Source organism: Carcharodon carcharias, chromosome 13, assembly GCF_017639515.1.
Source record: "Carcharodon carcharias isolate sCarCar2 chromosome 13, sCarCar2.pri, whole genome shotgun sequence".
In the NCBI taxonomy this organism is placed as follows: Eukaryota; Metazoa; Chordata; class Chondrichthyes; order Lamniformes; family Lamnidae; genus Carcharodon; species Carcharodon carcharias.
The window spans coordinates 11,174,737-11,202,694 of record NC_054479.1 but is presented as its reverse complement, the minus strand read 5'-3'; the positions used below and the strand labels follow the sequence as shown (position 1 = coordinate 11,202,694).

General features: G+C 46.2%; 1 long non-coding RNA gene across 1 annotated transcript in view; it reads right to left on the bottom strand.

Moving 5' to 3' along the window:
• The window catches only part of LOC121286412, a 160,787-nt gene that overhangs the window by 7,459 nt on the left and 125,370 nt on the right, over window positions 1-27,958 (bottom strand). The window contains exon 2 of the long non-coding RNA XR_005944932.1: window positions 12,003-12,063. This is a non-coding gene — a long non-coding RNA (uncharacterized LOC121286412). The remainder of the gene's footprint in view (window positions 1-12,002; window positions 12,064-27,958) is intronic.

The window sequence follows — 27,958 nt, the reverse complement described above, 5'->3', positions numbered from 1 at the left end:
GGTGACATAATTCCCCCCCCACCCCAAGCTAGTCAGGAGGCGAAGGAGTCTGGTTAAACAATGTCAAACTTAAAGTGCGACCTGAAACAAAGAGAAGCCCGCTCTTTTCAATGATGTGTGCGGAGAGGAAGGGATCTTTCGTTGGTTAATACACAAAGATCAGAATGCATCGATATAAACGCTACAACAGCTGTCTTAAAGGCAACATACAAAGAGTTGGTTAACCCCTATTGTTGGAGGAAACTACATCCCCTATTATTACTCATGTTCCTACAAAGGCTCATAACAAGATCTGTCATCGTATAATATACAAGGCCACACTAGCATCTTTAGTTTAATTACTTTGCATTGGAAAACTATTTGTACTGTTCTGAAAGCTTGATACAATTAACCTTCCAGACAATCGGCCTGGGGTTTAGATCGCGTTTCCTATCTATTTGCCTTGGACGATCTTGCGAGGGAAAAAATAAACGATTCATTCTGTACACTTTCAAATTGCAGAGAAATAGATAGTAAGCGGCCATTGTCAGATTGACACTGAATTCGGATCAACAGCTTGCGATGAAATACAGCTGAATCGCGTTACTGAGTGACAATTCCAGGTGTAATAATAAACGGAAATTCAACTTCCTTAAACACAGGATGGCAAATAAAAGCCAGCAGTTGGACTGGTCCAATTAGTAGTATTCTTCTCATTTTCATCCATTGTCGTGCCCCATTTATAGATGGTTGACAGAGGTTAAAATGTCCATTAGGGGCTGTCCCACACACAGGGCCAGCTCTGCCTTTTACTGTTTGTCAGCCTGCTCCAAGACAGCTGGTCACATCATTAAAACCGCGTGAGCAGCACAAGTGCCTGTTCAGAGAAAGTAAATACGGTGATGGGAATGACTACAGTTTCCATATGCCACTGGCTGGATGGAGGGGCTTCACTGTCAATTGCAAAGCAAACAGTTGAGCAAGCCTGTGTTGTTTGGATTCGGGGCACCAATTCACTCGCTGGGTCGTGGAGCAAGCTGTCACATTGCCACATGTAGTCGAAACGTGGAATTGTTCCCCAGCTCCCGTCACCCCAACTCTCTTCCTAAACACAATGGCTGAATTCTCCCAGCCCCCTTTTGGTGTCGGGCTAGGAGGTGGGAGACTTGGAAGGAGCCATGTCGGATTGGCTCTCCACCTCCCCCCCCACCCCTCCCACGCCCCCCCCGACATTCCCACTGTGGGGAAGGTCCCCGGGATGACCTGGGAAGCAGGTTGGCTTCCCACGTGCAGTGGGAGGTGAGCTGGCAATTTGTAATGTCAAGGCCCCGAATGGGGGAGATTTTGCATCAATCACTGCTGCTGTTTGCAGAGGCCTCCAGCTCTGTGGAGGCTGCCTCCTGGTGGTAGGATGGGAGGGCCATCAGAGCCAGGGACTCCATGCCCCAAAGAGGGGACTTCCAATCGGAAGTGCAGCTCCCATGGCCCATGACTCCTGCCAGAAGGGTTTCCCTTCATCTCCAGGGGGCCCAGGGCCTGCTTCTTCTTAAGTTTCCTGTGTCGAGTGGGGCATTAGGCAGGCGAATCATATGCTTATGTCTGTTTCGATGACTGATCATTCCAGGGACAGGTCGCCAGCCTGAAGCCAGAGGCTTTAACTTGAGGGGCCACATCATACCCGCACCTTCCTTGGCCATCAAGGCCCAAATTGGGACTCGGACCCGAAGCTTCTTGCTCAGAGGGAGGGGTGTTACCCACTGTGCCACAGGACCTCCCCCTACCAGCTTGGCCCCTCTGAAATGTTCATTTAGATTTAAACCTCTGAGGGCACCTCCGTTTTGTGTCCGACCTGCCTCAGCGGCGCTCACCTCTACTGGTGGAGTTGCCGAGGCTCCTGAGCTGCCGGCCTCTGATTGGTCTGGCAACTTTGGGAGCCCAAGGGTGGCAAGTGCGGAGGCAGCCAATTAGGAGGCCGTGTCCGAGATGACTGCTCGGACGGTCACCCTCCCGGCAAGTGTGGCTTCAGGGTCCCCCATGTGGTCCCAAAATCCGGGTTCCAAAGCCTGCAAGAAAATTCTCCCCAAATAATTCAGCAAAATGAGGCAAAAATCAGAGTGAGACATGATTATCATACAATTTTTAGAGGAGCCTTGGAATTATAGAGGCATAAGAATGGGAGGAGGCCATTCAGCCCCTTGAACTTGTTCTATCATTCATGGCTGATCTACAGCTTTATTCCATTTAGTCCCATTGGCTCCAGATTCCTTCAAACCTTGTGCAACAAAGAATTTATCAATCTCTGATTGGTTATTTTCAATTAACCTCCAACCTCCACAGATTTTTGGGGAGAAGAGTACCAAATTTCTACTACCCTTTGTGGGAAGAAGTGCTTCCTAGCATCATTCCTGAATGGCCGAGTTCTAACATTAAGGCTCTGCCCCTTTGTTCTGGACTTCCCCCCCCCCCCCACCCCCCCCAGCCACCAGAGGAAATAGAGAGAAAGTTCTCTCTACCATCTCTTCAATCATCTCAAACACCTCAATTACTTCCACCCACCACCCAACCTTAATTTTCTGCACTCAAGCCCAGCCTGAGTGACCTGTCCTCATAATTTAACTCTTTAGTTCCGGTATCATGCTGGTAAATCTGTCCTGTGCCCCCTCCATGGCCAGTAGATCCTCTGGTGCCCAGAACTGAACCCAATGCTCTAAATCTCCCTAACCAGAGGTTTATATCATTGTAACATTGGCTCGTATTTGCTACCCGTTGCACTGAGGGTAAAATTGATGTGGATCATCGAAAGCATCAGATTTTTAGTTCTTCCTTTTCAATGAGAATGAAAACCCCATGGTTTAAAACAAGCGAGGGGCGTGGACAGGGTAGATAGGGAACAGCTGTTCCCCTTAGTTGAAGGGTCAGTCACAAGGGGACATAAGTTCAAGGTGAGGGGCAGGAGGTTTAGGGGGGATGTGAGGAAAAACTATTTTTACCCAGAGGGTGGTGACAGTCTGGAATGCGCTGCCTGGGAGGGTGGGGGAGGTGGGTTGCCTCACATCCTTTAAAAAGTACCTGGATGAGCACTTGGCACGTCATAACATTCAAGGCTGTGGGCCAAGTGCTGGTAAATGGGATTAGGTAGGTAGGTCAGGTGTTTCTCAAGTGTCGGTGCAGACTCGATGGGCTGAAGGGCCTCTTCAGCACTGTGTGATTCTGTGAAGCGCCTGATCTACAACGCTGGTATTTTTTTATTCTTTCATGGGACGTGGGCCTTGGTGGCTAGGCCAGCATTTTTATTGCCCAACACTAATTGCCCTTGAGAAGGTGGTGGCGAGCTGCCTTCTTGAATGTCTGCAGTTGCTGTGGTGTAGGTACACCCACAGTATTCCACTCAGCTAATTGATGTTCTAACTCTGTCATCCCTCAGTGTTGCCTGGTGGAGGCTGGCAAAACACTTTAAAGCCAGATGTTGTTACGTGGCCTTTGTCAGGTCCCAGCACTCACTGCAAAATGATCTTTCTCTTGACTCTATCCTCCACTGCACTCTCTCTCCATCGCCATCCTTCTTGTTTCTTGGGTAAGATGTTAAACCAAAGCCCCATCTGCTCTCTCTGTTGGAAGTAAAAGATCTCATGGCATTATTTTGAAGAAGAGCAGGGGTGTTCTCCCTGTTGTCCCGTCCAATATTTATCCCTCAATCAAACATCACAAAAAAAAAATATCTGTTCATGATCACATTGCTGGTAGTGGGATCTTGATGTGTGCAGATTGGCATAATTTAGCTACATTACAGAAGTCACTGCACTAATAAAATAATAATTCATTGGTTACAAAGTGCTTTGGGATGTCCCAAGGTTGTGAATGGTGCTATACAAATGCAAGACTTTCTTTCTTATCTGTCGTTATGTTAGGACCCTCTGTAATGTCTCCTTCACCCTGAACTTAGTTCCTTTCCTTTTACAAACAGTTTTTATCCTCTCATAACTCACTGCTGTTTGAACAACTGACTTTAAATATCCGATTAACTATTATACCCGGCTAAAATATGACTCACATTTTACATAATCTTCTGCTTCCACAGCAGCAGTGCCACTGGAGGTCTGCTGATCATAAAAACATTTTAAATTTACTTTTCACTCCATCTGCCTTTCTTTCATGTTTAAGGATCCTATAAGTTCCTTAACACTGTGTCTGCACACCCCCATAAAAACTGGTTATTTCCCCAGGTCCAAGCTGCAGATGTGTCACAGGTCAGGATTGACTCATTACCAAACTGGGAATCCAGATACTCACAAAACCACTGGCTTTCTGTAATAAGGCAGGGGGGGGGGGGGATCTTGCAGCCCTATAGCACCTTTCACCATCCCAAGACCTCCCAAAGCACTTTATGAAGCATTCTTGAAGCCTCGTCACTGTTCCATTGTGTACAGTACTGGTCTCCTTATTTAAACAAAGATGTAAATGCGTTAGAAGCAGTTCAGAGAGGGTTTACTAGACTTATACCAGGAATGGGCAGGTTGTCTTATGAGAAAAGGCTGGACAGGTTAGGCTTGTGTCCACTGGAATTTAGAAGAGGAGGAGGTGACTTAATTGAAACCTTTAAGATCCTGAGGGGTCTTGACAGGGTGGATGTGGAGAGGGTGTTTCCTCTTGTGAGAGAATCTAGAACTAGGGGTCACTGTTTAAAATAAGGGGTCACTCATTTAGAACAGAGATTAGGAAAAATTTTGTCTCCCAGGGGGTTGTGGGTCTTTGGAACTCTCTTCCTCAAAAGGCAGTAGAAGGAGGGTCTTTGAATATTTTTAAGGCAGAGCTAGATAGATTTTTGATTAACAAGTGGATGAAAGATTATCGGGGTAGGCAGGAATACGGGGTTGAGGTTACATTCAGATCGGCCATGATCTTACTGAATAGTGGAGCAGACTCGAGGGGGCTGATTGGCCTACTCCTGCTCCTAACGCGTACATTTGAATGTTCATATGTTCAGTCCCCTTTTATCAAAACTCAGGTCATCCACATGAAACGTTAACTCTGTTTCTCTCTCCACAGATGCTGCCAGACATGCTGAGCATTTCCACCATGTTCTGCTTTTATTTCACATTTCCAGCATCTGCAGTGTTTTGCTTTGTAACGTAGGAAATGTAGCAACCAATTTACACACAGCAAACTCCCACCATCAGTGATGCGATAATGGCCGGATCATTTATTTTCAGTGATGTGGGTTGAAGGCTAAATATTGGCTGGGATACCGGTGGGGGGGGGAACTTCTTCAGATTAGTGCCATGGTATCTTTTATGCCCAACAGAGAGGGTCGAGGGACTCTTGGTTTAGCATCTCACCTGAGCGAAGGCACCTCCAACAGTGCAGCAATCCTTCATTATCGCACTAAGTGTGTCAGCCCAGACCATACGCCCCAGTATCTGGAGTAGGGCTTGAACCCACCACCTCAGAATGCTACCAGTTGAGCCACAGCTGGCATCTTTTATTCCACGGCTGACAGCGTCCCTCAGTGTCACGGCTGCAGACCTTCACAAGAATGACTCCTCCTGTCATGCAGGTGACACTGGCCGATGAGCGTATATTGCCCATCCAAAACAATCCTGAAGATAATAAGAGGCAAACACACACAGTGGGACTAGAATTAAACAAGGCTGGACTGGGCTGGGGAGCAGTGACAACTCCTTTTTCCTTCAACCCAGTTGGGTTTTCAAAAACTTATTCTTTCATGAGACGTGAGAGTCGCTGGCTCGGCTAGCACTTTTATTGCCCGTCCCTAATTGCTCTTTTAGCAACAAGCCAATAGTTTTCTAAGTAAAACTTCTGGTGCCAGCCCACAAATTAGATATATTAAATCCAACATTTTAATACATGAGTTGATGAATTTGCAGACTCTGGGTTGCCAGTCCGCAACCATCAGAACGATCCTTTTGGTCCTCAAAGCTGCTGACCAATCAGATGGTTTATGTCATATGAATTATTCTTTTACTTAAACACTTACTTTTGAATGTTTGCCCATCTGAGCAAATAGAAATTCTCTGTGCAGCAACCTTTAAATACTTGGGAGTGTCTAGGGAGATAAGAGCAGGGTCCACTGTAGACTGTCCATCGCCTCATGATGGAAAGGTGTCAGATATGGACAGGTGAGAGCTGTCACTGTATTTCTGTCAGCAGACAGATAATTCCTTCTTTCAAAGTAACAAAAACGGAATCTTTGAAAACTCTAGGACAATGAAGAAACAGGAACATTTCAGAGCTGAACGCTGAGTGAGCAAGTATTAGGTTCAAACACCCTCAGCTGCAGTTATAAAGCTTGCCATTGATATAAGTTCTCTTTCTTTTGTCACAAGTTCTTGATGATAAACCAAGGCTCCTATTGTAGGACATCACTAAGTTGGAAAAGCAGGACAGAAGTTGAGGTGAATCAAGAAGCAAGTGATATGACTGAAACAGGGACTGACCGGGTCAAATTTTGGGATGACCTGAGGCTCTAAAAGGTGCTACATAAATGCAAGTCTGTTGTTCTTTCATTTGTTCTGAAGTCCTGGCGAGAAATGAGATGGAGTTGGGGATGCTGCAATGAGTCTTCATGTTTACTGTACTTGAAAATATATTAGAAAACAATGGCAGGATTGGGCAGAGTCAACATGGATTTCTGAAAGGGAAACCATATTTGAGAAACCTGTTGGAGTTTTCTGGGGATGTGGCTAGCAGGATAAATAAAGGAGAGCCAGTGGATGTGGCGTATTTGGACTTTCAGAAGGCTTTCAATAAGGTCCCACATAGGGGGTGAGTAAACAAAATTAGAGCACATGGGATTGGGGGGAATATACTGGCACGGGTTGAGGATTTGTTAACCAACAGAAAACAGAGAGTAGGGATAAATGGATCCTTCTCAGGTTGGCAGGTGAGGGCCAGTATGGAACTGCAAGGATCAGTGCTTGGGTCCCAGCTATTCACAATCTAGATCAACGATTTGGATGTGGGGACCTAATATAATATTTCCAAGTTTGCTGATGACAATAAACTTGGTGGGAATGTGAGTTGCAGGGAGAATGCAAAGTTTCAAGGGAATTTAGACAGGCTAAATGAGAGGGCAAGAACATGGCAGGTGGAATATAAGGTGGAAAGATGTGCAGTTATCCACTTTGGTAGGAAAAACAGAAATGCAGAGTATCCTGAGAATGTAAACGTGCCATATACATGCATATTCTTTCTTTCAACAGACTGTACACATTGAGATAATAGATTAGGATTAGTCTATAGAGCCACTTTTTCAAGGTTTTATTTCTGGCATTGATGCCAGGTGGTCTGTCCGAAACCAGCAGCATCAACCTAGACACCGAAAACGACAACAGCAAACTCAGCCCTGTCGACCCTGCAAAGTCCTCCTTACTAATATCTGGGAGCTAGTGCCAAAATTGGGAGACCTGTCTCACGGACAACTCAAGCAACATCCTGACTTAGTCATACTCATGGAATCATACCTTACAGCTAATGACCCAGACACCACCATCACAACCCCTGGGTATGTCCTGTTCCACTGGCAAGACAGACCCAGCAGAGGTGTGGCACAGTGGTATACAGTGGGGAGGGATTTGCCCTGAGAGTCCTCAACATCGACTCCAGACCCCATGAAGTTTCATGGCATCAGGTCAAACATGGGCAAGGAAACCTCCTGCTGATTACCACGTACCACCCTCCGTCAGCTGATGAATCAGTGCTCCTCCATGTTGAACACCACTTGGGGGAAGCACTGAGGGTGGCAAGGGCACAGAATGTAATCTGGGCAGGGGACTTCAATGTCCATCACCAAGAGTGGCTCAATAGCACCAACACAGACTGAGCAGCTGAGTGCTAAAGGACATAGCTGCCAGACTGGGTCTGCGGTGGGTAGTGAGGGAAACAACAAGAGGGAAAAAAATTCTTGACCTCATCCTCACCAACCTGCCTGCCACAGATACATCTGTCCATGATCATGTCAGTAGGAGTGACCACCGCACAGTTCTTGTGGAGATTCTATAATTACCATCAAGCCTGGGGATCAACCCTGGTTCAATGAAGAGTACAGGGAGGGCATGCCAGGAGCAGCGCCAAGCATACCTAAAAATGAGATGTCAACCTAATGAAACTATAACACAGGACTACTTACATGCCAAAGAGCATAAGCAGCAAGTGATAGAAAGAGCTAAGCGATCCCACAACCAAGGGATCAGGTCTAAGCTCTGCAGTCCTGCCACAGCCAGTCGTGAGTGGTGGTGGACAATTAAACAGCTCACTGGAGGAGGAGGCTCCACAAATATCCCCATCTTCAATGATGGGGGAACCCAGCACATCAGTGCAAAAGACAAAGCTGAAGCATTTGCAACAATTTTCAGCCAGAAGTGCTGAGTGGATGATCCATCTCAGCCAACTTGAGGTCCCCAGCATCACAGATGCCAGTTTTCAGCCAATTCGATTCACACCAATTGATATCAAGAAACGGCTGAAAGCACTGGAGACTGTAAAGGCTCTGGGCCCCATCAATATTCCGGCAATAGTACTGCCAGCTTGTGCTCCAGAACTTGCCGTGCCCCTAGCCAAGCTGTTCCAGTACATCTAAAACACTAGCATCTACCCGGCTATGTGAAAAATTGCCCAGGTATGTCCTGTACACAAAAAGTAGGACAAATCCAACCCGGCCAATTACCGCCTCATCAGTCTACTCTTGATCATCAGTAAAGTAATGGAAGAAGTCATCAACAGTGCTATCAAGTGGCACTTGCTTAGCAAAACCTGCTCACTGATGCCCAGTTTGGGTTCTGCCAGGGTCACTCAGCTTCTGACATCATTACAACTTTGGTTCAAACATGGACAAAAGAGTTGAACTCCAGAGGTGAGGTGAGAGTGACTGCCCTTGACATCAAGGCAAAATTTGACTGAGCCCCAGTAAAACTGGAGTCAATGGGAATCAGAGGGAAAATGCTCCACTGGTTGGAGTCATACCTAGCACAAAGGAAGATGGTTGTGGTTGTTGGAGGTCAGTCATCTCAGCTCCAGGATATCACTGCAGGAGTTCATCAGGATAGTGTCCTAGACCCAACCATCTTCAGCTGCTTCATCAATGACTTCCTTCCATCATAAGGTCAGAGATGGGGATGTTTGCTGATGATTGCACAATGTTCACCATTCACAACTCCTCAGATACTGAAGCAGTTCATGTCCAAATGCAGCAAGACCTGGACAATATCCAGGCTTGGGCTAACAAGTGGCAAGTAATATTCATGCCACACAAGTGCCAGGCAATGACCATCTCCAACAAAGAGAATCTAACCATTGCCCCTTGACATTCAATGGCTTTACCATCATTGAATCCCCCACTATCAACATCCTGGGGGTTACCAATGACCAGAAGCTGAACTGGACTAGCCATGTAAATACTGTGGCTACAAGAGCAGGGCAGAAGTTAGGAATCCTGTGGCAAGTAACTCACCTCCTGACTCCCCAAATCGTGTTCACCATCTACAAGGCACAAGTCAGGAGTGTCATGGAATAATCTGCACATGCCTGGATGAGTGCAGCCCCAACAACACTCAAGAAGCTCAACATCATCCAGGACAAAGAAGCCCTCTTGATTGGCACCCCACCCACAAACATTCACTCCCTCTACCACCGACGCACAGTGGCAGCAGTGTGTACCATCCACAAGATGAATTGCAAGAACTAACCAAGCCTCCTTAGACAGCACCTTCCAAGCCCATGACCACCACGATCTAGAGAGACAAGGGCAGCTGACACATGTGAACACCACCATCTGGAAGTTCCCTCCAAGCCACTCACCATCCTGACTTGGAAATATATCACTGTTCCTTCACTATCACTGGGTCAAAATCCTTGAAGTTGCCTCTCTAACAGCACTGTGGGTGTACCTACGCCACACAGACTGCAGCGGTTCAAAAAGGCATCTCACCACCACCTTCTCAAGGGCAATTAGGGATGGGCAATAAATGCTGGCCCAGCCAGCGACACCCACATTTCATGAATTAATAAAAAACAAGTTGAGTTTTGTTAGACAGGAGCATTAGTTGGTGTTAGATCTATAACACCCTGAATAGCTCATACCATTAGACTATTGGAGCCTTATAACTAGAATCAGTTTTTCCCTTTCAAAGCAAGATTTTACAAAAATAGGAAAAGACCTGCATATTTATGTAGCGACTTGCTCACATCAGTAAAACATCTAAAGAAAGTGCACAATGAATGACATTTGAAGGTTGGTTCCACTCTTATCTATCCAATTGTAACCAGCACAGGTTTTGATAATGTAGATGCAGGAAGAATGTTTCCACTTGTGTCAAGGAGTAAAACAAGAGGCCGTCAATATAAGACAGTCACCAATACATCCAATTGGGAATTCAGATGATTCTTTTCCCAGAGAGTGGTGAGAATATGGAGCTCACTATCACAAGGAGTAGTTAAGGCATATGGTATAGATTCATTTAAGGGGAAGCTAGATTAGCACTTGAGGAAGAAGGGAATAAATGATTACACTGATAGAGTTAAATCATGAAGGATGGGAAGAGGATTGGGTGGAACATACATGCTAGCATGGACTGGTTGGGCAGAAAGGCCTGTTTCGGTGTTGAGTGTTCTATGTAAATCTATGTAAATCTCTAGCATTAGCTTCTCTTTCTGCACTTGCCGCCTCACCCCCACAATGTCCTGGGATCTGTCCTTGACTTCTCATCTTCTTCATCTACAACGAGTCCTTTGGAGACATTTTGCACTTTGATGGCGCACAGCATTTCCCCTTCCACCACCTCTGCTCCCCTCTGCAGTCAGACTCACGTCTGGTCTTGGCTGAACTGTATCTTCCTCCAGCTAAATATGGGGAAGACTGAAGACATTGTCTTCTTAACCTGTCACAGGCTTTAATATCTTGTCATTGATTCCACATCACCTCCTTATTTCAACCCAAGCAGAACTTCCAACCCTTGCCCTCTCCATTACAAAGACCAGTGTTTTCTACCTCTGTAACATAGCTAACTTGCATTGGAGGCAGTTCAAAGATGGGTCACTTGGCTAATTCCTGGGATGAAGGGGTTGTCTTATATGGGAAGGTTGAGCAGGTTGGCCCTATACTCATTGGAGGTTAGAAGAATGAGAGGTGCACTTATTGAAACATGTAAGATACTGCAGGGGCTTGACAGAGTAGATGCTGAGAGGGCGTTTCCTCACATGGTGGAAACCAGAACTAGGAGGCACAGTTTCAAAATAAGGGGTCTCCCATTTAAGAAGGAGAGGAGGAGGAACTTCTTCTCTCAGAGGGTCATTAGTGATTGGAATTCTCACCCCAGTGAACAATGGAAGCCGGGTCATTGAATATATTCAAGGCTGAGTTAGACCGATTTTTGATTGACAAGAGAGTCAAAGGTTATGGGGGACAGATAGGAAAGTGGAGTTAACACCACAATCAGATCAACCATGATCTTATTGACTAGCGGAGTAGGCTCAAGGGGCTGAATGGCCTACTCTGCTCCTAATTATTCTGATCTTTCGTTCTTACGTTACTTCAGCCCATCTGCTGCTGGAACCATCAATTGTTTCTTTAGCACTTGTGACATAATTACTCCAAAGCTTTCCAGGCTGGTCTCTCATGCTCCAGCCTCTGTGAACCTTAACACATACAAATCTGTGCTATGCCTATCCTATCCCACCCAACACCCTCGTCCTCACCGACATCCACCAGCTTCCAGAAACCCAACACCTCAAGTGTAATATTTTCATCCTTGTGATTAAATCTCTCCATAACTCCAGCCCTCTCTATCTCTACAGCTTCTTCATCCTTCTTCCCCATGAAATGCTAAACTCTCTGTTCTTCTGCTCTGGCCTTTATTCAATCCCCTCCCACTCATTGGTGCAGTGCTCTCTGCTGCCTGGGTCCCAATGCTCACAACCTTTGGAATTCCCTCCCTAAATGCCTTCCTTCACACCCTTCTCCCTTTAAGACACACCTTAAAACCCATCCTTTGGTCACCCTTTCCTCATACCTTCACTTTGGATCAGTGTCCATTCTTCTCCCATCTCTGTGGAGAGCTTTGGGATGTTTCTCTGTGTTAAAAGAATGATAAAGCATTATATAAAAAAAGGAAAGAAAGAACAAGCATTCCCACAATGACTTATCCCATCCCTGGGACATTCTAAAGTGCTTCACACCCAGTGGATGGTTTTTGGAAATGCAGTCACCAGAAGATCTCCCTCATTTCCTTTGAATAGTATCATGGGATCTTTAGCATTGGATAGCCAGCCAGATTTGGGCCTCAGCTTAACCTCTGAACCAAGAGGACCTCCAACAATGCAGCGGACCCTTGGTGCCAGCCTACAAATCAGGCCAGGATTTTACGGTCCCAGCGCGGTGTGTCTCCCCCTCGCCAGGCAGATGTGCCGAGCCGTTTAAATCTCCATTCAGTTCGGCAAGACTGCAATTACCCGCTGGGTGGGAGAGGACATAAAATCATGGCCTATGTGTTGGAGTGGATTTTTAATCCTACAGTGTCTTGGTCCAGAGGAGAGCATGTGATCACCCTGACACCTTGCATGTCCAATTATTATAAAATCACACCCGAGATTAACGATACTGCAGAAAGTGCAGAGTAAATACCCACAAGAAGTTCACAATAATAATAAGCCAGAATGAAACTTATTAATAACAGCAAAATACTCAGGCTTTTTTTGGCTTTGCAACTGTCCTGAAGCAGCCTCTGATGTTCTGACACCATTACAATCCCCGCTATATGAAATTATCTCTGGATTCACTTGATTACAGAATGTCCTTTGCAGTTTCTGGTGCCTTTTTTTTACTACGTTGAGTGCACAGGAATCGACAGCTGAGTGACTTCACAGCTAATGCCTTTCAATTGCTTTGAACGCAGGTGAATTTTCAATAGTCCCACTTTGGAACCAATAAAATAGGACATCAGCTATCTCTTAAGATATAAGGCACACCATTGAAAAAGTCTTCCAAATATATGACCCAGAGATGAAGCCCATCTTAACTCATCCATTGCAAGAGCCAACCACTTCATGAGGTGAGATCAGCAGAAATAGGAGCAGGAGTGGGTCATTCAGCCCATTGAGCCTGCTCCACCATTTATTAAGTCATTGGCTGATCTGGTTGTGGCCTTAATTCTTCCCTGCACCCCCCCTTCCCCCCCCCCCCACCCATAAATGTTGACTCCCATGATGGCCAAAAATCTTTCTAACTCAGTCTTGAGTATATTCAATGACCCAGTCTCCACTGTCCTCTGTGGAAGAGGATTACAAAGACTAACGGCCCTCTGAGAGAAAACTTAAATGGGAGACCCATTATCCTTAAACTGCATCCCCTCATCCTAGGTTCCCTCATGAGAGGGACCATCCTCTCAGCATCTACCCTTTCAAGACTTTCACCTTTACCTTACACAGGAGTCTCTTCATTCTGTTGATCTTTTATTGTGCCCCAGATTTGCTTTTAACCAGTCTGAACCTGTATCCCTTTGTCTCAGCGCTGGAGTTTAGTATGAAGCAATGCTTCTTTAGCTTTTTCTACACTCCTAATTATCTTATCATAGGATAACATACAGCGCAGAGGGAGGCTACTCAGCCCATTGTGCTTATGCCAGCTCTTTGAAAGAGACGTCCAATTGGTCTTGTTTCCCTTGCCATGTTTGCCATAGTCAAAGTTGAGATTGGGAAGGTTCTTCAAATTCTGCTTATTTTCTGAGGTCACAGGCACAATTTTAAAGTTTTCTCATAGGAATAAAGATTTAATTTACTGTGAAACTGACTTAGTGGACACCAATGAAACCAGATGAATCGGTACAGTTTTTTTTAAAAAGCCATTTTCGTTCATTAAAATCCAGGCGACTCACAGGCGGGAGACCTTATTAAAAACGCTTGCTTTTGGTGGTGATTTTCAGCTGTGTTAATAAAACTGCACCAGGTTCCCACTCTTGCAGCAAGAAATCCCTTTTAACTTGAAGAGAGGTAGAAACAATTCTGCTCTATTATGCCGCGCCAATGTGCTGCTGCATCGAAGATTTTACACTTGCGAGTTTAGCGGCATCTGAACCGGTGCCATTTCACACACAAAATTTTGGGCGCAATTTCACGATTGTGCCTGAATTGTCAACTTTACGTCAAATTTATTTGCACTTCAGCTGATGCAGTGCTGCAGTTCATCAATAGGTGGCAGCATGGATATGATGTCAAAGGACTTGGACCTGAATCTCCCATCACCAGTGTGGTCTCCATCTCCTGTTATCAAGGATGATGGTTTCACAGCGACCCTAATAAGTCAAATTCCGTTTTGATTGCGTGAGATTTTTTTCTCTCCCCCCCCCCCCCACCCCGTTGCTTTGGGGGTTGCATTCCATCTGTATTTCCCTGAAAACCAAATCACAGGGACCATGGCAATAACAGAAATCATGAAATGTAGCGAAATTTCACGTGCTTAAAGCTAAACACATTCCATAAATAAAGTCACTTGTGTCAAAGTAAATAAGGAGAGACGGTGTCCTTTATGGTGGGGAGTGAATTACGTTTGCGCGACCTCATCCAATTATCCCTTGAACTTTAATCCTGCTTCAACCGCCATTGGTCCAAGTCCAGCTGAAGTTAGGAGTGTATGGCCTGATGTGATGGCCTGTCACTTTAAGCAAATTACATAATTACATTTGTTTTAACTTCCATTGTCATAAACATAACTGAAATATTCCACATACTTGAACTGTTCTCGGGCTGTAAGTACTTAACCCAGGAAACATTTGGCAATCTGCATGTCTCTGCTGCTCATGTCCTTACTCACACCAAGTCTGGTTCACCCATCGCCCTGCGTTACCTACCCAACATTGGCTGCCGGGTAAAGAACACCTCAAATATAAAATTCTCATCCTCCTATTTAATTCCCTCCATGACCTTTCCCCTCCCTATCTCTATAACTTCCTCCATCCCTACAGCCCTCTGAGATCCCTGTGCTTCTCCACTCCTGGACTCTTGCACATTTTTAATTGTCATCGCCCCACCATTTGCAGCCGTACCTTCAGCTGTCTTGGCCCTCAGCTCTAGGATTCCCTCCATAAACCTCTTCGCTTCTTCACCTCGCTTTCCCCCTTCGAACCTACCTGTCTGACCAAGTGAGTAACTCACCTCCTCACTTCCCAAGTTCCGATCGCCATCTGTAAGGCACAAGTCAGGATGGAATACGCTCCACTTGCCTGGATGGGTGCGGCTTAAAAAAATATTTAATAATCCAGAACAAAGCAGCTCATTTGATCGGCACCCCATTCACCAACCTAAACATTCACTCCCTCCAACCAACGACGCACAGCAGCAGCAGTGTGGTACCATCTACAAGATGCACTGCAGCAACTCACCAAGGCTTCTTCAACAGTGCTTTCCAAACCCGCAACCTCTACCCCCCAGAAGGACAAGGGCAGCAGATAAATGGGAACACCACCACCTGCAGTTTCCCCAAGACACTCAATATCCTGACTTGGAACTATATCGCCGTTCCTTCATTGTCGCTGGGTCCTGGAACTCCCTTCCTAACAGCATTGCAGGTGTACCTACACCACATGGACTGCAGCGGTTCAAGAAGGCAGCTCACCACCACCTTCTCAAGGGCAATTAGGGATGGGCAATAAATACTGGCCTAGCCAGCAATGCCCATTATGTACATCCAGTGAAATAATAAATAAAAAAGCTCTTGGTCGTCTGCCCTAATATCTCTTTATGTGGGTGAGTGTCAATCATCTCTCCACAGATGCTGCCAGACCTGCTGAGTAGTTCCAGCATATTCTAGAGATAAAAACAAAAAAACTGCGGATGCTGGAAATCCAAAACAAAAACAAAAACAGAATTACCTGGAAAAACTCAGCAGGTCTGGCAGCATCGGCGGAGAAGAATCCCTCTGCACCTCCATCCCCCACCAGGATGGTCTGAGGGCCCTTAGCTTCTTCCTCGAACAGAGGCCCGAACAATCCCCATCCACCACTAGTCTCCTCTGTCTGGCTGAACTTGTTCTCACGCTGAACAATTTCTCCTTCAACTCCTCTCAATTCCTCCAAATAAAAGGTGTGGCTATGGGTACCCGCATGGGCCCCAGCTATGCCTGTCTCTTTATGGGGTATGTGGAACATTCCTTGTTCCAGTCCTACTCCGGCCCCCTTCCACAACTCTTTCTCCGGTACATCGATGATTACTTCAGTGCCGCTTCATGCTCTCGTCGGGACTTGGAAAAATTTATTAATTTTGCTTCCAATCTCCACCCCTCCATCATTTTCACGTGGTCCATCTCTGACACTTCCCTTCCCTTCCTTGACTTCTCTGTCTCAATCTCTGGTGATAGACTGTCCACCAATATCCATTACAAACCCACCGACTCCCACAGCTATCTCGACTACAGCTCCTCACACCCCACTTCCTGTAAGGACTCCATCCCATTCTCTCAGTTCCTTCGCCTCCATCGCATCTGTTCCGATGATGCTACCTTCAAAAACAGTTCCTCTGACATGTCCTCCTTCTTCCTTAACCGAGGTTTTCCACCCACGGTCGTTGACAGGGCCCTCAACCGTGTCCGGCCCATCTCCCGCGCATCCGCCCTCACGCCTTCTCCTCCCTCCCAGAAACATGATAGCGTCCCCCTTGTCCTCACTTATCACCCCACCAGCCTCCGCATTCAAAGGATCATCCTCCGCCATTTCCGCCAACTCCAGCATGATGCCACTACCAAACACATCTTCCCTTCACCCCCCCCATCGGCATTCCGTAGGGATCGCTCCCTCCGGGACACCCTGGTCCACTCCTCCATCACCGCCTACTCCTCAACCCCCTCCTATGGCACCACCCCATGCCCACGCAAAAGATGCAACACCTGCCCCTTCACTTCCTCTCTCCTCACCGTACAAGGACCCAAACACTCTTTTCAAGTGAAGCAGCATTTCACTTGCATTTCCCCCAACTTAGTCTACTGCATTCGTTGCTCCCAATGTGGTCTCCTCTACATTGGAGAGACCAAACGTAAACTGGGCGACCGCTTTGCAGAACACCTGCGGTCTGTCTGCAAGAATGACCCAAACCTCCCTGTCGCTTGCCATTTTAACACTCCACCCTGCTCTCTTGCCCACATGTCTGTCCTTGGCTTGCTGCACTGTTCCAGTGAAGCCCAACGCAAACTGGAGGAACAACACCTCATCTTCCGACTAGGGACTTTACAGCCTTCCGGACTGAATATTGAATTCAACAACTTTAGGTCGTGAGCTCCCTCCCCCATCCCCACCTCCTTTCTGTTTCCCCCTTCCTTATTTTACCAATAAATTATTAAGATTTTCCTTTTCCCACCTATTTCCATTAATTTTTAAAAAAAAACACCCCCACTAGAGCTATACCTTGAGTGCCCTACCATCCATTCTTAATTAGCACATTCGTTTAGATAATATCACCAACTTTAACACCTATGTGTTCTTTTGTACCATTGTTGTTGACATCTTTTGATGATCTGCTTCTATCACTGCTTGTTTGTCCCTACAGCCACACCCCCCCCTCCACCTCTCTCTTTCTCTCTCTGCCCCCCACACACACACCTTAAACCAGCTTATATTTCAACTCTTTCTTGGACTTGAACTCAAGTTCTGTCGAAGGGTCATGAGGACTCGAAACGTCAACTCTTTTCTTCTCCGCCGATGCTGCCAGACCTGCTGAGTTTTTCCAGGTAATTCTGTTGCTCTCTGCAATTTCCAGCATCCACAGTATTTTGCTCCTGTATTTTACTCTTCTCACTTTAGTGTCGTAAGATTTCAGAACAGCCAGTAATTCCTTTCCTCTCGTCCCATGCAGAAGGTATTGACTCCTTGAAGGGTCTAGCTCTAGCTCCCCCACACCCAAATGGACTATGTATTATGAGTAGTGAGCTATTTAATTGTGGGGAGTGGCAGATTCACAGTAATTCCTTTCCATTCCCCTCACTCGCTGTTCACAATGTGGTAGGGATGACCGGGCAGCAGAGCTGGAATCAACATCCAAGAAAAATAATGCCCCCCACCACCCCCCCTCCCCCACCACCAGCCCGGGACAGGGGTGGGGTGTGGGTCACTGAGGTTAATCGTATGTTCCCCACTCTTTCGGTCACCTTATTAGCCGACTCTGCAAGGACCCCATGATGGAACTTTGCAGGACCTCTTGTGTAATGCGAAGCTGGCCACCACCTCACGTGGTGTGTTCGCCAAATGAGTCATGGTGGATGTGGCAAAGGCAAGAGTGGCAATAAGGCCAATCGACATTATTTCAGGGCCTGCGGTAAACCATTCTGGTGGCCTATTTAATGCCTGTCAGGAAAATGGGATTTCCAGTCAGTTAGATATCCGGCTTGCGGTCCCTGTTGTAAAAGCACAATGTTAAGATGTTTTGCCTGCTAGCCTTGAGATTGGTTTTTAATAACTCCCCTAGGATTGCCCTGGAGTGCCCAGGAATTGAAGATTAACCTCCAGGAAACGGCTGTGAGGAAAGAGAAAATTTTGTTTTTTTTTATTCCATTTTCTATGAACATTTTTGTTTATTACTTGGAGGTGGGAAGGTTGGGGCCAGGTGGGTGGGTGGGGGGGGGATGGAGGGTGCAAGGCTGTTGTAACCAGGTGAGATGATTGGAGGTGGGGAGATCATGTGATGATCACCTCCAGGAGTAAACCCAACCAGAGTTGGCAACCCCACTGCATGCACACTTGCACACTGCGAGAACTTTCCTCAACCACGGAGCTCAGCTACCTCAAGAGTTGACATGGGGAGTGACAGTGACAGCCAGCAATGTTCTGTCACTGCTTTGATCAGGCACAATGGGCAGGAAATAGCCTCATCCATTATGAAAGAGGTGAAAATTTGATCCATAGTTTAACGAGAGGCCCGGATGTGTAATATGAAGCTTGATTCAGGTCCAACTTTTGGAGTCCAGTGCAAATCTTCATTTTGATCTCTTGCCCTTTAAGAATAAAGAGAAAGGGGCATTTTGTCACTGAGATGGCTACCCTTGGTTACCTTGCGGACACTCTCAACTGAGCTATTTTGTTCTCATTTTCAAGCACATCGTTAAGAAGGAACCAAAATAAAATATCCTTGGTCTCTGTGGCTTGATGTTAAAATAACTGGTAGATCTTGTGAAGTGATTAACAAAATTAAATTTGATTAAACAGAGGTATTTTAGCACAGCAATTAAGCGTCAGATTTCTCGCTCAAATTTTCTCCTCTTCTGAATGTGCTGTTTTGCAGAACAATTGCTGAGTATTGCTGGAAAAAGAGACATGCTGTCAAAGCTTTATGTCTCACACTCATCAGGTCAGATTCGCAGGAATACCAAATCTCAAATTTACACTGCCCCAAAGGAGGGTGCTGATTGGTTGGTGAGTGGACTCTGATTGGTCGAGGCATCTGTCCTGATGAGTGCAAGACAAAAAGCTTCAACGGCATGTCTCTTTTTTTTCCGAAATACTCAGGTTCTGTATATCCAAGTGATGAATTACTGATGAGGGAAATCAGAGTGCATCCATCCAGAATTACCCTGCAGCTCCTCCATCTCAGCAACCAATCTTTACCTCTGATTTTCTCCACTCTTCCATTGACTGCTGTGTCTTCAGCTGCCAAAGTCTTATGCTGTGGAATTCCCTCCCTAAACCTTTCTGCCTCTCTGCCACTCCCTTCTCCTTTAAAACACTCTTTAAAACCTATCTCTGTGATCAAGCTTTTTGTCATCTGTCCTAATACTGACCACTTTGATTCTGTGTCAACTTTTGACTGACCACATTCCTGGGAAATAGTTGCCGTTGCTTGACCCCATTAAAGGTGCTAAGAATATTGCTTAACATAACATATATACACATGAGCAAGGAGCAGGAGTAGGCCAATTGGCCCCTCAAGCCTGCTCAGGCCATTCAATAAGATTATAGATGGTCTGATAATAATCTCAAATCTGCATCCCATCTACCTCTGATAACTTATCACCCCCTTGCTTACCAAGAATCGATCTACTTCTGCCTTAAAAATCTTCAAAGGCTCTGCTTCCACCACCTTTACAGGAAGAGAGTTCCAAAGACTCAAAATCCTCTGAGAGAAAACATTTCGCCTCATCTCCATTTTAAATGGGTGACCCCTTATTTTTAAACAGTGATCCCAAGTTCTACATTCTCCCACAAAATCCTCTTCATATCCACCCTGTCCAGATCCCTCAGGATCTTATATGTTTCAATCAAGTCGCCCCTTACTCTTCAAAACACCAGCGGATACAAGCCTCGCCTGTCCAACCTTTCCTCATAAGAAAACCCGCCCGTTCCAGGTATTAGTCTGGTAAACCTTCTCTGAACTGCTTCCAACACATTTACCTCCTTTCTTAAATAAAGTGACCAGTACTGTATAATACTGTAAGACTCCAGATTTGGTCTTACTAGTGCTCTGTATAACAGAAGCATAACTTTTGTATTTAATTCCCTTCGCAATAAATGATAACATTCTATTAGCTTTCCTAATTACTTGCTGCACCTGCATACCAGCCTTTTGCAATTCATGCAGTAGGACACCCAGATCCCTCTGCATCTCAAAGCTCTCATCTCTCACCTTGCAATATCTCACCTGTTGCCGATACATTTTATCTTGCACTCATCAAGATGTATGTAAGAATGTTGCAATCGTTTGAAATTTGGCATTCTTGTGTTTGTCCTGAGTAGTGCAATGAAAAGCTTCAGCAACATGTCTCTTTTCAGCAATATAAAGGTGCTATATCAAGGCAAGTTATTGCTGCAGATCTTGTATGATTTCACCTCCATTCCCCTATCTGGGATTCTATTCTAGGAGTTGAAGACCTTCCGAATATCAATCCAAAAATGACCTTTTTTAAAATTATTTCATCGAATGTGGGCATCGCTGGCTGGGCCAGCATTTATTGCCCATCCCTAGTTGCCCTTGGGAAGGTGGTGGTGAGCTGCCTTCTTGAACTGCTGCAGTCCATGTGGTGTAGGTACACCCACAGTGCTGTTAGGGAGGGAGTTCCAGGATTTTGACCCAGTGACAGTGAAAGAACAGCGATATATTTCCAAGTCAGGATGGTGAGTGATTTGGAGGGGAAATTGCAGGCGGTGGTGTTCCCATCTATCTGCTGCCCTTGTCCTTCTGGGTGGTAGAGGTTGTGGGTTTGGAAAGTGCTATCAAAGGAACCTTATTTTAGTCTCAATTTATATTACTTTCCAGATTTCCTTTTTCCTCAGCACTTACTTTCTTCTATATGATCACCTCTCAGCTTCTTGCTTTCTAGGTTGAAAAGCCCAAGGGCTGGATTTTTCGGTGGGGTGGGGGCAGTGGGGATGGTGGGGTGCATATTGCTCGCCCTCTCCCCTGTAGATAAGGTGGTTGCTAACCGGCCGGCTTTAAAAGAGGTTGCCCCTGTAAAGGTTATAAACTGGGGGCAGCCTTAATGAGCTGGGGGTGAGGATCCCGCCCTTCAGGGTCAGGAAGTCCCTCACTCAAGAGCTGCTGGCCAATCAGATTCACCAGCAGCTGAGTAGTCCCAGCAGTGCCAGAAACAAGTAGTGGCTGCTGCTGGGATTGCAAGGCAGTCCGTGGGAACAAGTGTCATGGATGCTGGACTAAGATAAATCGGATACTTTTGGGCGGGAAGGAATCAGGGACTCTAGGAAAGTGTGGTGGTGGGGAGTGGGGGGGGGGGTTGCTGGAGAGTGGAGGGAGGGTTTTGGAGGCCAGGGGTGAGGTGCAAAGTGGGGGTAATATTTTGGGGGGTGCCCCCTAACTCCATTTACCCAGTTTGTCTTCCTAACCCTTAATGTCCTTTTCTAACAAAAATCCATCGATAGCAAGTTTTGAAATTTCCAAATGACCAGCCTGCTGAACCCACCACACCCCCTACCACCAAATACACCCCCACCCCCCCCCACCCAGCCTCCCCAGTCCTCCAGCTGCAACAGCTTTCTGGAGGAGAGAATTCCAGATTTCCAATACTCTTTGTGTGAAGGAGTGCTAACTCACTTCACTCCTGAACAGCCGAGCTCTAATGCGCAGGTTATGCCCCCTTGTTCTGGGCTCTCCCGCCAGAGGTAATAGTTTCTGTGTATCTACCCAACCAAGTCCTTTAATCATCTCAGACACCTCAATCAGATCACCCCTTAACCCTCCATATACAAGGGAATACAAGCTTAGTCTATGTAACTTGTCCTCATGCTTAAGGTTTCATATAGTTTGACTCTGACTGGTTATACAATTCAATATTCTGGTAGATTTGTCAGTTGTTGGTTGCCATGCATTTTGCTCTAAGGATGTCGGCAACCCTTGGACATCTCATTATTCTTCGCGTATGAGCCTTTATACGGTGAATGGACCATTTGGCGGTGTGGGGCATCACTGCTGAACCTGTTTTTTTTTATTATTCATTCACGGGATGTGGTCTTCGCTGGCTGGGCCAGCATTTATTGTCCATCCCAAGTTGCCCTTGGGAAGGTGATGGTGAGCTGCCTTCTTGAGCCGCTGCAGCCCATGTGGTGTAGGAACACCCACAGTGCTGTTAGGGAGGGAGATCCAGGATTTTGACCCAGCTTTCATCTGTCAATCATAGGGATGTAGGAATTGGTAGTCAACAGAAAAAATATCAACTAGAACACGATGACGTGTCAGCTTGTCATCTGTGCAGGTTGATGGGAGCACAGATTTAGATTATAAATGGGCCCCATGAGGAGGGTATCACAGAGACAGCGAATTGGCCTATGAAGACAAAAAGCTCAGGTAATCCCACCGTAATCCATTCATTCCTACCGTACAGACAATGCACAGACATGTGTCCTTGAGCAAGTGTTCGCCTTAAACAGGACTTCCCACTGACACGAGCACTTTTATCGGATAGAAACCAAATTATTATTATTGTTATTACCCTCAGTATAAAATGGAAAGGATTTGGGTTACACAGATCAGAAGAAATGAAATACAGATTAGACATAAGTAGAGATCTCTACTCATGCCTGGAGCATTCACCTTGATCAGACGCAGTATCTCCTGTCTGCTTCAGCTCAGTGTTCCCGCCCCCACCCTGATCTATTATCATAATGGTTAAACGATATCATTTTAAACGTAATTTATTTTTTCTTCTAACAATGGATTATTTAATGTCTGCAGTGGCGGCTTAGGGAGTAAATGGGTTTTCGTTGGTCTGCGACACACTCATCTGGTTCAATTCCTTGTCTGTTTCTGAACTCAGCACAGAAGGAGGCCATTTGGTCCATCATGCTGGTGCTGGTTAACCGACCTCTGGCAAGGGGGAGCGAGCCAGCCAGCCTCAATCGCCCCCGAGACAGGGGGATTGGGAGGAGGTTGAACCATAGTTCCTGCTCCTTATTACCCTTTAACCCAGTGATGTTTGCTGGGAGGTGTGGAGGTATTAGGTGAGGTCTGTATCAGGCTGCTCCCCTTCCCTCATCGTCTAGCCTGTCTAGGCTCACAAAGGAATAAGGGCATGCTGCTACCCAGGAGGGCATAAGAAAGAAGTGATGAATCCACAGGTCTCCAAAAAAGTGTCACGCCTGATTTGTTGCTCTTTCGGCATTTCCCACATTACATGGGGCTCGCCGCAATGCTGCTTGATCACCTTTGTTGTTCTTGGATTTGGCAAGTGGTTTTATAGCCAGATAACTTTCCTGCTGTTAACCCTCCCCACTTATCTGGGCTGGGGACCAGCACTGATAAGTGATGGGGTTTGCTGCACCGGTGGCTGGGTTCTCTTACAGAGGACAAGTCCTGGAGTGGGCTCTTGAACCTGGGGCCTTCCAGCTCAGAGGCAGGAAACCTACCCACTCAGACACTCCGGCTCCTTCTACCCAAAGTGTAATAAATTATCATTTCCTACTACGATCTCTGAGCTGGCAGAAGCTGTACACGGTTCCCTCCAGAAACAGACCAGGTTCAAAAGGATACAATCTCACATAAGTAAGCAGTTGTGCATTCTCAGCCTTCAGAAATATTATAATACGAATTATAACTTTACAGCAAATGCTTAGGCTCAGATTTTCGCCAGGACAGGGAGGTTTTCCACAGCGGGAATCCCGGAAATGGATGGAATTCCCAAGCCCAGCATTTCCCATCTTCGGGGAGCGGGACTGGAGTCAGGCCGGAGTTCAGGCAAGCGCGATCCATGGAGGCAGCTGCCCCCCGCTGACCTCTGATCTTTGAACCCTGGCTGCGTGCATCTTGGAGTGCGCAGGCCAGGGAAGAGGAGGTCTGAACTTGATAGGTCCTTTGGATAGCTAGGGTGCCCCTTTTGAGAGGTAAGGCAAGGCTGCCCAAAACCTGGGGCCACAACCCCCAGTGGGAGCGCGAGACGAGGGTCTGGGGTGCTGCACAGCTGTGAGGTGTGGCCTAAATGGCTGATGCTTGAAGACTGACTCCTGCTCCAGAAAACCAACTGAAAAGGTGAGTTTTTAAAAATATGTGAAGATTCAAAGCTCTCCCCTCCACCCCTGCTCCCCCACCTGCACCCCCTACTCTCAGAGGTCAACCCAAACCCACTGTCATAGCTCCAACTGAGGGGTGGTGGCAACTTCAAAGCCTCAAATTGGGGTCCCAGAGGGAAAGAGCTTGTGAAACAATGAGGTAAGGTACCCCTTTGGATAGGGTCCCAGTTCACCTCTGGGAGAGGTAAGGCAGCTTTTGAGATTGTTAGAATTAAACATGATTATGCACTTTTTACACACAAACTCATTGGAACTGTCAAGCTGCCCAGGAACTGTCAAGCTGCCCAGGAACTGTCAAGCTGTCCAGGAACTGTCAAGCTGCCCAGGAACTGTCAAGCTGTCCAGGAACTGTCAAGCTGCCCAGGAACTGTCAAGCTGCCCAGGAACTGTCAAGTTGCCCAGGAACTGTCAAGCTGTCCAGGAACTGTCAAGCTGTCCAGGAACTGTCAAGCTGTCCAGGAACTGTCAAGCTGCCCAGGAACTGTCAAGCTGCCAAGGAAATGAGAGGCTGTCCAGGAACTGTCAAGCTGTCAAGGAACTGTCAAGTTTCCCAGGAACTGTCAAGCTGCCAAGGAAATGAGAGGCTGTCCAGGAACTGTCAAGCTGTCAAGGAACTGTCAAGCTGCCCAGGAACTGCCAAGCTGTTCAGGAAGTGTCAAAGGATAGGAGGTGAGGTGACATGGAAGGGGTAAGGTCAAAGGGTGGGAGGTCAGGGTATGAGGTGGCATGAGTTGGCACTAAATTGGCATGGGGGATATGAGGGACCATGCAGTGTGGGTGGGGGGCGTGGCCTGGAAAAAGGGGATATGAAGGGCCATGAGGAGGATGAGTGGTGGTTATGGGTTGGCATAGGTTGGTATGGATAGGGCATAGGGACTGCGTGGGGAGGTGAGGGGGGGTGAGGGCTGGAGGGATGTTTTTTTGTTTTATTACATTTTATTTATTTAAACAGTGTCGGAGCAGAGAGGTAGGTCTTGAACCCAACCTGCCTCTGCACCCGGCAGCCTCCACGCTCATTCCGGGGTCTCCCGCGCTGACTCCTCTTTCAGCCTACCAACCCCCTACCCCCGGACCGAAAATCCAACCTGCAGGCGGCCATTTTGAAAAGTCGGGGTTGCCAAGCCAGGAATCCTCTGACTCTGCGAACCCAATGCGGGGATGAAAATCAGGGCCTTAGCATCTTAACACAGGAGGGTTCCAGGAAATTATTAACTTCATAGAAATCTGAGCCAATTTGAGCTTACGTTGTGTTTGGTGGATCATTGAAGATAGCCCTATCATACCCCACTTCTGAACTACCAGTACATCCCACTGCAGAGACTCGCTGCATCCCACTCTGGACATGAGGCTGACACTCCGATGCAGTACAGAGGGAGTGCTGTCGGAGGTCCCGTCTTTCAGTTGAGAGAGTTTGCTCTCTCAAGTGGATGCCAAAGATCCCATGGCAATACTGTGAAAAAAAACGTTTTCCCTGGTGTCCTGACCAATATTCATCCCTCAACCTACATCACAAAAACAGGTTATCTGATCATTATCACACTGCTGTTTGTGGGAGCTTGCTGAGTGCAAATTGGCTGCTGAGTTCCTTGCAGTACAACAGTGACTACACGTCAAACGTATTTCATTAGCACGTCCGGATGTTTTGATGCGGATTGCAGTAAGTCTGTGTTCTATGCTGGGTTGGATTCTGCAGCGCCAGTAGCTGATTTCAGATATCGGAGAGCCTTCGCAACGTTCGGAGTTTGCACATACAACCCTAGTCCAAAAATCACAATGGAGCAACCAACAGTCCCCCCGAGGGTTCACTACTTCAAACAGAAAGTGTGGAACCAGCATGCAGCCGGACAAATTGCCCACTAATTTCAAATAATTACACATTAAGCTTTTACGTTTGCATTTCTCAAGTGTAAGGGGTCTCCTCCCATTTCACAAATACTCGATGAAGAGGACCACACCATTTTAAAAGTTAAAACAGATTAATTTTTTTTTACCGTGTAAGCTTTTAAAAGTTTGATAAATCTTCCAAAGTAAATTCTCTGATTTTTTTTAGTTTGATTATCAGACTTTTTAAGTATCATCTTTTTATTTACCCCTTCCTTTATTTTAAAATGATTTATTTATTTATTGCATTTCATAAAAAATATATTTAGATTTTGAATGTTGTAAAATTGTTTAAATGTTTAATTTTGCAACATTAATTACGTCTACTAAATGTGATTTTTCCAATGTCCGCAGCAGCCTGTTTTATACAGTTTTTATGGCGCAGTGACTGCCCACATATAAATTCTCGCCTGCGTTAAACAGCATTGCTGGGCCTGACTGCAGCCAATGTCAGGAGGGAATCCTCTCTCAAGACAGATGCAGTTCTCACCACCGGGATGGTGACAGGTTAGTGTGGAGATTTATTCGAAGTCAGTGATGAGTGTTGTCACTGTACTGCAGACCACAAAATCTGAGCCAGCATGCTTCCATTAAGCTATATCTTAAATCAGATACTCTGCTTAGCACTCGTTTACTGAGGGCCCTTGGAGAATCCCCTGTCTGACACAATCATCCACCGGAAGATCCTAATCCCTCAAGTGGCCTCCCATTCCTTGTGTGCTTGCCTCCTTCGGGGATGTCCTTGGTTTTCCTTGGTGTGGCCTTCTAGCAGTTGGTTGCCAATGGTGGATGGTTCAATGGTTTAAGCATTGTGTGTTTGATTATGTTATTCTGGTAATTGATGTATGCTCACTGTGCTTGATTGATTAAGCCTGGGTGTTGGTTCAGAGCTAAAATAAGCATATACCCACAGAAATACCTAGAAGCTGCAGTTGGGATAAGTACGAGTGTAGACATTTTGTGATTGCCGACATTTTTTAAAGCAGATAAATAAACCTGTTACACACTTAGAAACTAGTGTCATCTCCACATTGCTCTGAGGAAAATCAAATGTATAAAATATAACCAACTGGCGAACCACAGCAGTCGGGTCTCAATGCGATGCTTCCCTTGGCACTTCCTGGACAAGCTTAGCATCTAGTTCTTCTCTTTTCTTGACAGTGTGATGAGTCATGTCTCCACTCAATAAAAGTGTTGCTATAGCACTGTAGATTTCGAGCTGTAACAGTGTTGTGTCCGTACCTTATCAACTGGCTAATTAGCAGCGGAAAAATAAACAGGGACCACTTTGTCTAACGATGTTGCCGTTGGTTTTCAAATCCCTTCATGGCCTCTTCCCCTCACTTGTTAAACTTCTTGCAGCCGATTGGTGAAGGAGGAGACCAGAAGTCAATCTTTGCTCAGTTTTAGATTTATTCACAAAGTGAGGCATTACAAATGTATAGCTCCTAACTTGACAACCCACCACCAGTGTCATTAAGAGTCTCTTTATGTGTTCAAGTCGTTACTCAATGAGTTCTCCCACTCCACCCCCACCCCTACCAACCGCAGGCACCAAAGCTTTATTTATGCAGTTAACATCCCCATCAGTATAATCACTT